The 12,028-nt window shown below is 46.4% G+C and overlaps 1 protein-coding gene and 1 non-coding gene across 2 annotated transcripts in view; one reads left to right on the plus strand and one right to left on the minus strand.

Annotated features, from left to right (window-relative positions):
- The window catches only part of LOC126158234 (uncharacterized), a 679,797-nt gene that overhangs the window by 276,893 nt on the left and 390,876 nt on the right, over positions 1-12,028 (minus strand). The window lies entirely within an intron of this gene.
- Trnat-ugu (transfer RNA threonine (anticodon UGU)) lies at positions 9,057-9,131 on the plus strand. The gene has a single exon. It is a non-coding gene; the product is annotated as a tRNA-Thr (tRNA).

Raw genomic sequence — 12,028 nt, forward strand, 5'->3', positions numbered from 1 at the left:
GCCAATGTATCGCTAGGTGCGGCCTTGTGCGTTGCCTTATATACCTGGCCCGCACAATTATTTCTCTGGCTGACGTCAGCGAAAATTCTGCGAGCACCGGTTCCTGACCGATCGGGGTAAAATGGCTCTGAGCACTATGGGACTTACCTTCTAAGGTCATCAGTCGCCTACAACTTAGAACTACTTAAACCTAACTAACCTAAGGACATCACACACATCCATGCCCGAGGCAAGATTCGAACCTGCGACCGTAGCGGTCGCTCGGTTCCAGACTGTAGCGCCCAGAACCGCACGGCCACTCCGGCCGGCTAGGGCCGATCGGGGTACTCAAGGTTGATAGACTACCCTCCCTTCTCGAATTCCGTCAACTTGTGCTCGTAGTGGGCTCCATTTTTCTCACTTGAGAACGTTTCCTGGTCTACAATTTGCTTCATGTGATTCTGGTTGCATGTGGCGGTTTTTTTCCCCTCTTGTATTCCAGAAACTTTAGTTGGTAGTACTTCCTCCCAATCCGTTCTGTTTATGACTAAAATCACGCTTTCGCCACCAGCCTTTAACTGCGCCGCTGCTAATTCAAAATTAGTCTTTCTATTTTATAGGTAAGACACTGACTACCTTTTTTTTAATACACAGTTGAACTAGGTTCCACTGAGGCGGCATGAGTCAGTGCAGAGGGAACATAAGGCTCAACAGTAAATGCATGGGATAGCAATAACTCATGACCCAGATGATGGAATCATCGCTGCTACACGCACACGCACACACACACACACACACACACACACACACACACAAAATGTAACGGGTGTTATTAACAATAGTGATCTGAAAGAAATTACTAACGGAGTGCGATATTTTCCTTTCCTTCATTGCCTCTAGTCATCATCTACTTATCTGTTTGTGTTTCTCAAATAATTTTCTTAATAGAATTCGCTTAGTGCACCACTTCCTTTATCGAAACAAAATGTCATAAATTGATTCAAAAAATGTTCAAATGTGTGTGAAATCTTATGGGACTTAACTGCTAAGGTCATCAGTCCCTAAGTTTACACACTACTTAACCTAAATTACCCTAAGGACAAACACACACATTCATGCCCGAGGGAGGACTCTCAACATCCGCCGTGACCAGCCGTAGAGTCCACGACTGTAGCGCACAAGACCGCTCGGCTAATCCCGCGCGGAATAAATTGATTCATAAGGGAATTATCCACTAGTCCCGTTTCTGGTATGACAGCTGAAGGACATGACTAAATTTCATCTACGTTTTACTCAGCCGATCATTAAAGTTTTCATTGGGTGATAAGCAAAGCCAATGAATCTGTCCAACTAATTCTGGCGAAGCAGTATATCATTAGTATGAGAACTGTTTTTCTTTAGTGGTTAAAAAGACTAGAGAATTCTGTGTCATAATGACTGTCGGACAAATACAGCATTAGGACGCTGTGGTTAGAGCACGGACCATGGTAGAAATAGGGATTCAAAACGTATCAGTCAATACACAGTCACCAAGCCAAGCATTAAGTGGATTCCATAACTTCTGTTACCCTCCTTGTGCTTTAGCTTTGGCAGTTATCACTAACTGCAAGTACGTAGAGATAATGGGAACTGAAGACACTGGCATGCCGCACGCCTTACCCCATAGAGTACACCCCTCGCCGCCAAAGAGCGTACTCCAGCCAGTAACAGCTTTCAGCTGAGGCAAGTTATTTCTATCTGTTTGTGTTCCCACAGCAGTCGTAACTGACTGTTCGAGAAGTTACGAGATGAAAACAGAGCAAAACAGTCCGAGAGCATTCTTCAGATAACAGTGAAACGTGCCCAGTGCAGCTTAAATAGTGCTGCCGACGGCTTCAGTGATACATTCTTGGCACTAGCCAGAAAAAAAATGAATGCGTATGTGCGTGTGCTACAGTACGCTGGATCCCAAATAACTTCTTTAGGGAGGCTCCTCTCGTTTCTCCCAGCGAAATGAAGCAAACATCTACGAGCAAACGTTATTGTTTGGTAGTGGTAGAGGGGAGGAATCTACGATCTAACGGTTCGACTTGGTGTGTCCGAATGTCCGATACTGACGGTGGCTGGAAATGGCCGAAGTGCTGAAAAACATACATAAATCGAGGACTTAAATATTTCGCTACATTACCCTAGACTTAACTTACTGAAATGTAGAAGTTTCAATATATTTCTACGACATGGAGCGGTAACGTGGCATTCAACAATTTTCTGATTTCATCAGTCGACGCAATAGATCAAAATGCTCGTGGAAGATCTGATGGAAGTCAAGACGTATACCATTGTGGCCAGGGTAAAGAATGCCTAATTGGAAAAGTTTTCCTTCATTGTGCACTATGGTACTTCACCTTCTTGAAGCGTGTGTTGCGCTTTTAAGCCTGTCTCTTGTGTAGGTGGCTACGATGTGTTAACAACTGAATTAAGATCGCGAGCAAGAAGTTTTTCAATAAAAAGCTTCTGCGTGCACGAAGCTATTGGAGACGGAAGACCACCTTCAGGCGTGAGCGGTCGGTGAGGCTACAGAGCACTAAAAGGCAGCGCTTTTGAGATCGGCATCAACTGGTCCCACTCGACATCGGGAGGACAGGCAGAGAGACAGACTGAATGAGCAGTAGCAGCAGCACGATTTGAAAGCTGTGTCTCTTTTACTTCCTAGGTATCACAGTGGCCAAAAACGAAAAGTAGTCACCCCGCAATACGTTACGCTAATAATCTGTGGCACCGTGTCTGGCCCTGACAGTGACCATCATTTAGTGAGAAGTAGAGTTCACAATTTTCTTCAGGTATAGCATAGCTAGCCGAAGCCACACGGTGATTATTAGATCCCGCAGAGAAACCAAATTGGGAGGATGTTGATTTCTACGTTTCCCAACTGTTCCAACGAGTCACAGACATTCTTTAAAGGTGATTCATGCGGTTGGCTGCCTGAACGTTCGTCAATGTACGCGTGCAGCTCTGTGAACACGCCTGTTGCCATCTCGAAAGACAGCAGTGTCCACAGCAAACTCATCTTATAGGTCCAGAATGAGATTTTCACTCTGCAGCGGAGTGTGCGCTGATATCAAATTTCCTGGAAGATTAAAGGTGTGCCGGACCGAGACTCGAACTCGGGACCTTTGCATCTTATAGATGTAGAAGGAAGGGGGAACTTGGTCACGTAGAATGTTAAAATACACTAAGCCGCCACTGCACTCGACGCCTCGCGTCACTTGAAATTCGACAAAATCGCGACTCGTGATACGACATTACACGCCTGTAGACAGCTTCCGTGTTGCTTGGTACAACGGAAGCGTTTAGCTCTACGTACTGCAATAGCCTTTTGCGAGATAGCCGACTTTAAAAATCCTTCGCATGCAGTTACCTTCGTAAAGATCACCTGGAATCTGGTTGAGGTTGTCCTGCTGTCACTGACGGCAGCAACTCCTCTTGGGTTTGAAACTGACAGTCACTGAAGAGGCGTGACGCTCGTCTCAGGACCCTGTCGGATTGCACCTTTTTACGACCATTGTTCTCACTATGCGTTACACGGCTGTCGGTGGTATGCCATCCTTTGTAGACAAGTTGGGCATTAGGCGCCGATAAACTAACAACAGGCAGCCGCACAGTCCATGACTGCAGCGCCTCAGACCGCTCGGCTAATCCCGCGCGGCAAACCGGCAACAACATTCGTAGTGTCATCATGGGCACATCCGCACACTATAGCTCCTTTCTGTCATTCTATCGCTTCTCCGTGTCCCCATATCTTACAGTGCCGATTCCACAGAACTGCCAGGCACATACACATCTTTTCAGTTCCATGACTTAGCTCAGCCGTGGGGATTCACATGACACCCTGATACCAGTTATATAACATTTACAGCACTTCACTGCGACCAGTGATCACCATTTTGTCCTATTCGATGAACCAGTCCATTACTGTCTAACACGCGGCTGCAAAGCGGCACAAAGATAGCACCTACAAATGTCGAAGCGATTTGTTCTGGCCTTGTCCGTAACAGTACTACTACAGTTATTCGGTACGATATTTTCCCTTCAGTATAGCAGTGACTTTGCATGGGCTCAACAAGTTGTGGCAAGTACCCTGTAGAATATTGAGCCATGCTGCCTCTATAGCCATCCATAATTGTGAACCCCAAATCATTCGTTCGAACTGCTCAGAATGCTTTTCAGACCAATAGCGAACAACTGTAGCCCGGTGACATATCGCATAGTCAGCCATAAACATTCCATCATTGTTTGGGAACATTAAGTCGATGAATGCCTGTAAACGGTCTCCCAGTACTCGAACGCCCCGAAGACACAATACATTCCATGTACACACAGCCCACACCGTTATGGAGCTACTACCAGCTTGCACGGTGCCTTGTTGACAACTTGAGTCCATGGCTTCGTAAGGTCTGCGCCAAACTCGAACCCTACCATCAGCTCTTACCAACTGAAATCGGGACTAATTTGACCACGCCAAGGTTTTCCAGTCGTCTACATCTACATATATACTCCGCTAGCCACCAAGCGGTGTGTGGCGGAGGGCACAATTCGCGCCAAAGTCATATTCCCCCCCCCCCCCTCTCTGTTCCATTCGCAGATCGCGCGAGGGAAAAACGACTGTCTGAACGCCTCAATACGAGCTCTTATTTCCCTTATCTTTAAATGGTGATCATTGCACGATTTGAAAATTGGTGGCAACAATATGTGCTCTGCATCCTCGGTGAAGATCGGATTTCGGAATTTAGTGAGCGGCCCCTTCTGTTTAGCGCGCCGTCTATCTGCAAGTGTGTCCCACTTCAAACTTTCTATGAGATTTGTAACGCTCTCGCGGTGGCTAAATGTACCAGTCACGAATCTTGCCGCTCTTCTTTGGACTTTCTCAATCTCTTGAATCAGACCCAACTGGTAAGGAGGCCATACAGACGAACAGTACTCCAAGACTGGACGAACTAACGTATTGTAAGCTATTTCCTTTGTTGAAGGACTGTATCGCTTCAGGATTCTACCAATAAACCGCAATCTAGAGTTCGCCTTACCCGTTACTTGTGTAATCTGATCATTCCATCTGAGATCATTTCGAATAGTCACACCCAGATACTTGACGGACGTTACCGCTTCCAAAGACGGCATTTATTTTGTACTCGTACATTAATGGGGATTTTCGCCTTGTTATACGCAGTAGGTTACATTTAGTAATATTGAGAGATAAGTGCCAGTCATTACACCACGCATTTATTTTCTGCAGATACTCATTTTCTGTATCCAGAAAGGCCCGTACAGGACCTGCAACACGCGGTCGTGCATTATCCTGCTGAAATGTAGGGTTTCGCAGGGATCGAATGAAGGGTAGAGCCACGGGTCGTAACACATCTGAATCGTAACGTCCACTGTTCAAAGGGCTGTCAATGCGAACAAGAGGTGACGGAGACGTGTAACCAATGGCACCCATATCATCACGCCGGGTGATACGCCAGTATGGCGATGACGAATACACGCTTCCATTGTGCGTTCACCGCGATGTCGCCAAACACGGATGCGACCATCATTATGCTGTAAACAGAATCCGGATTCAGCCGAAAAAATGACGTTTTGCCATTCGTGCACCCAGGTTCGTCGCTGAGTACACCATTGCAGGCAGGGATTTTCTCTGCCTCGTGATGGCTGGGTGTTGTGTGCTGTCCTTAGGTTAGTTAGGTTTAAGTAGTTCTAAGTCCTAGGGGACTGAAGACCATAGATATTAAGTCCCATAGTGCTCAGAGCCATTTGAACCAACCATCGCAGGCGCTCCTGTCTGTGATGCAGCGTCAAGGGTCTCCGAGCTGATAGTCCATGCTGCTGCAAACGTCGTCGAACTGTTCGTGCAGATGGTTGTTGTCTTGCAAACGTCCCCATCTGTTGACTCAGGGATCAAGACGTGGCTGCACGATCCGTTACAGCGATGCGGATAAGATGCCTGTCATCTCGACTGCTAGTGATACGAGGCCGCTGGGATCCAGCACAGCGTTTCGTATTACCCTCCTGAACCCACCGATTCCATATTCTGCTAACAGTCAGTGGATCTCGACCAACGCGAGCAGCAATGTCGCGATACGATAAACCGCAATCGCGATAGGCTACAATCCGACCTTTATCAAAGTCGAAAACGTGATGGTACGCATTTCTCCTCCTTACACGAGGCATCACAACAACGTTTCACCAGGCAACGACGGTCAGCTGCTGTTTGTGTATGGGAAATCGGTTGGGAACTTTCCTCATGTCAGCACGTTGTAGGTGTCGCCACCGGCGCCAACCTTGTGTGAATGCTCTGAAAAGCTAATCATTTGCATATCACAGCATTTTCTTCCTATCGGTTAAATTTCACGTCTGTAGCACGTCATATTCATGGTGTTGCAATTTTAATGGCCAGTAGTGTAGCTGTAGCTGTAGCAGTGTGCACGCAAGAAGGCCGCTGGTGGGGCGATGCGCGCTGCGGATGTACCACGAGACGCGCCACTCTATAATGTCCTTCTACTGCATTTGAGTGCGCTTCGCGGTGCGATTAGGACATAATTATGACGTTTTCCTCATGCAAGGTAGGTGTGGTGGAAGTACTTAGCCACTGTAATGTTCCTTATGGATCGCATGAAAGAAACAAGTATTCCGTTAAGAAGTGACGCGGACAATTATTGGAGGAACTAAAGTTCTCCAGAGAACCATAAGCAGAATAAGTAGCTCAGTGTTCCGCTTTGTCCAGTGTCGCCACTTTCCAGGATAGGTACGGCTGGAGAGACAGAGAGCACATCGGCGTCGCCGCACAGTATTCTCCGCCCCTCTCTGCGGAGAACGCACCCCATACCCGCCCCTGTACTTTTACACTGTTCTAGTGCTCTACTCGTACCGCTGGGAACAGCGAAACTCGAGAAGTGAGGCGACACTGCAGTGACCTGCGAGTGAGCCGCGGCGCGGCTGGAAGGTGGGAGAAGCGGCCCGCCCTGGAAGGAGACCGGCGCACAGCCGTCCTTGTCGCGTTGGCGCAGGTGCGGCGGCGCGGCCTGCCGTGCGTGGGACGGCGCGTAGGATCCGCTATTTATAGGGGGAGGCGCGAAACGCGATAACCGCCGCCCAGCTGTCTCCCCGTGTAAACAGAAACACTGCGCTCGGGGAAGCGGACGGCCACCGCTTTACGAGCCATTATAACCGGAAGACTGTCCACGGCCGTGCACACTCGCGATATCCCGACTGCGTCGTATTACAATGAGGTGACAAAAGTCACGGCATAGCGATGTGCAGATATACAGGTGGCAGTTATATCGCAACACAAACGCAGTGCATTGGCGGAACTGTCATGGCCAACACATTCTCAAGATCTCTCACCAATTGAAAACGCCTGGTCAATGATGGCCGCCAAGCAACTGGCTCGTCACAATACGCCAGTCACTACTCTCGATGAACTGTGGTATCGTGTTGAAGCTGCATGGGCAGCTGTACCTGTACGCGCCATCCAAGCTCTGTTTGACTCAATGCCCAGGTGTATCAAGGCCATTATTAAGGCCAGAGGTGGTTGTTGTGGGTACTGATTTCTCAGGATCTATGCACCCAAATTGCGTGAAAATGTAAGCTCATGTCAGTTCTAGTATAATATATTTGTCCAATGAATACCTGTTTATAATCTGCATTTCTTCTTGGTGTAGCAATTTTAATGGCCAGTAGAATCAAACAACTGAAGGGGGAAAGTCGCCAAAACAAATAAAACGGGGCATCGGAGCAAATAGTGCCCTGACACAGTGACATAGACGCCCCCAACGTTCGTAAAGCGCTAATATAACCATTTGCCTCGGTGTCCTGTTGTATTTATTTTGACGACCTTCGTCTATCAAAGGGTTTGATTTCTGAGTACGAACGTTGGGGCGTCTTGATGCGGTAATGTGACACTGTTTTCATCTGAGGATGCTGTTTTAGAGCAGCGAAACCGGTTGCGAATATAAAGAAATCTCCAATTACAGCTGCCTTGTGGTTCATTCTATTTCCATGCATTATGAAGTTTAACTGTTGTGGCTGCCTGCATTACAAAGTTCTATGTCTTCAGAAGAATGGGTAATGGGCAACAGTTATAAACCTTAGAGCTAGTGGAGGAGGCAAATTCTAAAATACTTTAATCGAAAACCTCATCTGCCAACAGGTGTCGTTGATATACCTCAATGGAGATAGCTGAAAGTGTGTGCCCCGACCGGGACTCGAACCCGGGATCTCCTGTTTACATGGCAGACACTCTGTCCATCCGAGCCACCGAGGGCACAGAGGATAGCGCGACTGCAGGGACTTATCCCTTGCTCGCTTCCCGTGAGACACACATTCCCAACTGTCCATAACCTACATTCTGTACTGTTCCTAAAGGATATTTGCCCATTCACTTATCACTCGCGCCAACTAAGGTGACAATTCCCGTAAGGGTTCGAGCAAAGTGTGCGCATTCGCACAGAAGAAGGTCAATGGCCGGGTAGCCTTTAACTATATGAAGATAGTAACTGTGCTGAAAGAACAAATACCAATAATGACTATGCAGCTTCTCTAGAAAGAAGTGATAATTAATCGAAACTATCAGCTGTCAACAGGTGTTGTTGATATAACTCAAGCCAGCCGAAGTGGCCGAGCGGTTCTAGGCACTACAGTCTGGAACCGCGCGACTGCTACGGTCGCAGGTTCGAATCCTGCCTCGGGCATGGATGTGTGTGATGTCCTTAGATTAGTTAGGTTTAAGTAGTTCTAAGTTCTAGGGGACTGATGACCTCAGAAGTGCTCAGAGCCATTTGAACGATTTGATATACGTCAACAGTTACTATCTTCATATAGTTAGAGGCTACCCGGCCATTGACCTTCTTCTTTGCGAATGCGCACACTTTGCCCGAACCCTTACGGGAATCGTCACCTTAGTTGGCGCAAGCGATAAGTGAATGGGCAAATATCCGTTAGGAACAGTACGAATGTAGGTTGTGGACAGTTGGGAATGTGTGTCTCACGGGAAGCGTGCAAGGGGTAAGTCCCTTGCAAGTCCCTGCAGTCGCGCTATCCTCTGTGCCCGCGGTGGCTCAGATGGATAGAGCGTCTGCCATGTAAGCAGGAGATCCCGGGTTCGAGTCCCGGTCGGGGCACACACTTTCAGCTGTCCCCATTGAGGAATATCAACAACACCTGTTGGCAGATGAGGGTTTCGATGAATTATCACTTCTTTCTAGAGAAGCTGCATGGTCATCATTAGTATCTGTTCTTTTAGAACAGTTACTATCTTCATATGCCTAAAATACTTTTATTGGCTGTGAAGTCTAAGTCTGTGCAAATAAAATAGAATATGCGCAATATAGTGAAGTCTAAGATTTATTCGTTCCATCACTTCAGTTCTGACATCGCTGTTTCTACTTTTAAAGGTATGCAAAAAGTACGAGTTGATCAGCGTTGTCTATTAGAAGGGATAGAAAAGATGGGCAGTAGCCTGTCTCCTGCCGCCCGCGAACTCGTGCCGCTCCTCAAAGCCGCCGGCGATTAAAGAGATGAGGAAAGACAGGCAAAAAAGAAAGAGGGAGCGGGAAAGAGGGGGGGGGGGGGGTCGTCCTTGCCTCGGTGGCGCTCTTACAGGGCAACTTCATTAAGTGAGGCCCGGGACGCCTGCCGCGGGGGCCGCAATCACTGCGCAGCTGGACAAACTGAGTAGCCTGGAGAGCACAGTCCAGCCGCTGCGGCGGAAGCGTCCGAAACAGGGCGTAATCCAAGTCTCGGCGTGTAACACAGGAAAACAGCAACAGCCGTGAGTGCAGAGTGCACCGGTAATGTACTGATACAATGAACAGTACAGCTCAGCAAGCTTCGTATTGTCCGGCCTGAGAATTACCTGCATATAGTTCAGAGATTTAAAAGATAAAATAAAAAACCGTGTCTAATGTAACCTGTTATAACTGGGACCTTTAGAAAGCAAATTTCTGGCTCGATGGAGTAATAACGAAAAATTTCCGAGGCTGGCTACACAGCGATGTGTCTATGACCTGAGATCTGGACAGATCAAGTGACGCGGATACAGTGTGTCCCGTAGAGGAAGAGAGACGAGGCGAGGCTATCCAGGAGCCGTTATCCCGCACACCGGGCCACTTAAGTAAGATGATCTATTGTTAGAGTATACACGACAAAATTCATTTGACTATTCCGCTGTTTTCGGCTCAGAGGGGAAAAAAAGGAATGAAAAACAGAAAGTACTGGACATAATTTTCCGTAAATGAAGTCCTTGGGAAGTAACACGTAAGTAGCTTGGCTTGCACATGTGATAATTAGCTTTTTTTCTAAAGACAGTAAATAGCAATTTTCCTGTCAGAAAACGCAAGTATTTTGGATTATTCGCGTTTTTTTTTCGATAACGGCGCAGTCTTGGTCCACATCAATCCAAATAGGGAACAACTGTTGTAGAAGTGTAGGTGACAACCTACACATTGTAACACAGGTGACCAAGCATCTGTATCCATTCGAAACACGTCGAAATGTAGCACTGGGTACCACAGTTATTGCTACAACTAGGTAGCGGCGTTAAGTGTTAAGTTATCGAATAGGGGAAAAACACTGTGTTGTTTTCAAAACATTATTCGAATCATAACATCTTTATTTCCCTTAATTGCGACTTTCCATGCCGACAAAACAGTTAGCTTGAAGATGCTAAGCAAACACAAATGCCTGCTAAAGTAGCAGATAAATTTGAGAGCAAGTATACAAGACGCACCAAAATTAAGCTGCATGGTATTACCAAACAATGAAAATAGTATATAATTTTAACATTTTTTGATCCTATCAACTTGCACCACTAGCTCTGAAGTTGATAACAACAGATTATATAATCATATTTTTTCTGTTTACGTACCACGACAACGAAATATATGAAATTATTCAGCTTGTTACAATACTGATTGTAATGGTAATAAAAACTGAACAAAAATATACGTAGAAATATTAAAAATAAATAAAATTAAATGCAACAATTAAATCCGAATATAATGTACAACCAAAACTTCGCCGGTCCACAAACAGATTCTAAACTCAAATTCTGCTGCCTTTTGGCTCTGTGCGGGCTTCGGAAAATATCACGTCACAACACCGTCTATACCTCTTTTAGCATTTCAATGTCATAAGTGAAGTTCAACGATTTTGGGGGAATTTAACAGAACTTGAGTCGCCGATCCCGTATAAATCATAAGTTTTACTACGCTCAGTATTTCCAGTAAATTGCAGTTGTTTCAAAGTATTTCCAGTATTTGTGCAAAACGAATGTGTTTGAGCATTTCCTTACGTCAGGGACGGTCGCTGGTTTTGGACCCCCAGCTGTGCACGCGTTCGACATTTTGTCGTTATGCTTCTCGAAAGTCGCCGTGGTGCAATGTGCACAATTTACTTGCCGCCTCTTAGATTATTAGAGTAATGTGGCGCAGTGTTTGACACACACTACCGTATTCTGGAGTTGAAATCCCTGATTGGTCGCACACTCTTAGGTTTCCGTGTTTCCGAAATCCTCCAAGGCGAATGCCCTTATGCTTCGTTTCAAAAGGACACTGACCAATTATTTTCCCCATCCTGGTCCATTCCGTGCTTGCGCTTTTTGATAGATTGTTAAACAGTAATTTCCCTTCCATTTAGTTTTCTTCCCAAATGGGTTGAACGGGCCGTAAACGTATTTTCTACTGAAGGCTTCTGAACTGCACACTTTCACCAACGTTTCATGCGTCTCCAGTGTCATTTGTTGCGATTTGCAGCAAAGCCTGATACCTATACGTTGCTTCTGTCGTACGAGTTTTTGCCGCATTAAATTGGCGCAGCAGACAAATCTGTTTCAGTTGATTGTGTTACACGCTATCCAGTCCATCTGGACATTGTCCTTACGTGTTCATGGGTGTATCAAAGTCGAAATACTTCACTATTTAGACCTCCGATTCTTCTCCGAAATTTATAGGCGGCAATAGGACGCATATCAAATAAATCGTGAAATCTTCAACAGTGCTCGAAGTACACACCGCGATTC

The sequence above is a fragment of the Schistocerca cancellata genome, chromosome 2 (assembly GCF_023864275.1).
Source record: "Schistocerca cancellata isolate TAMUIC-IGC-003103 chromosome 2, iqSchCanc2.1, whole genome shotgun sequence".
Lineage (NCBI taxonomy): Eukaryota > Metazoa > Arthropoda > Insecta > Orthoptera > Acrididae > Schistocerca > Schistocerca cancellata.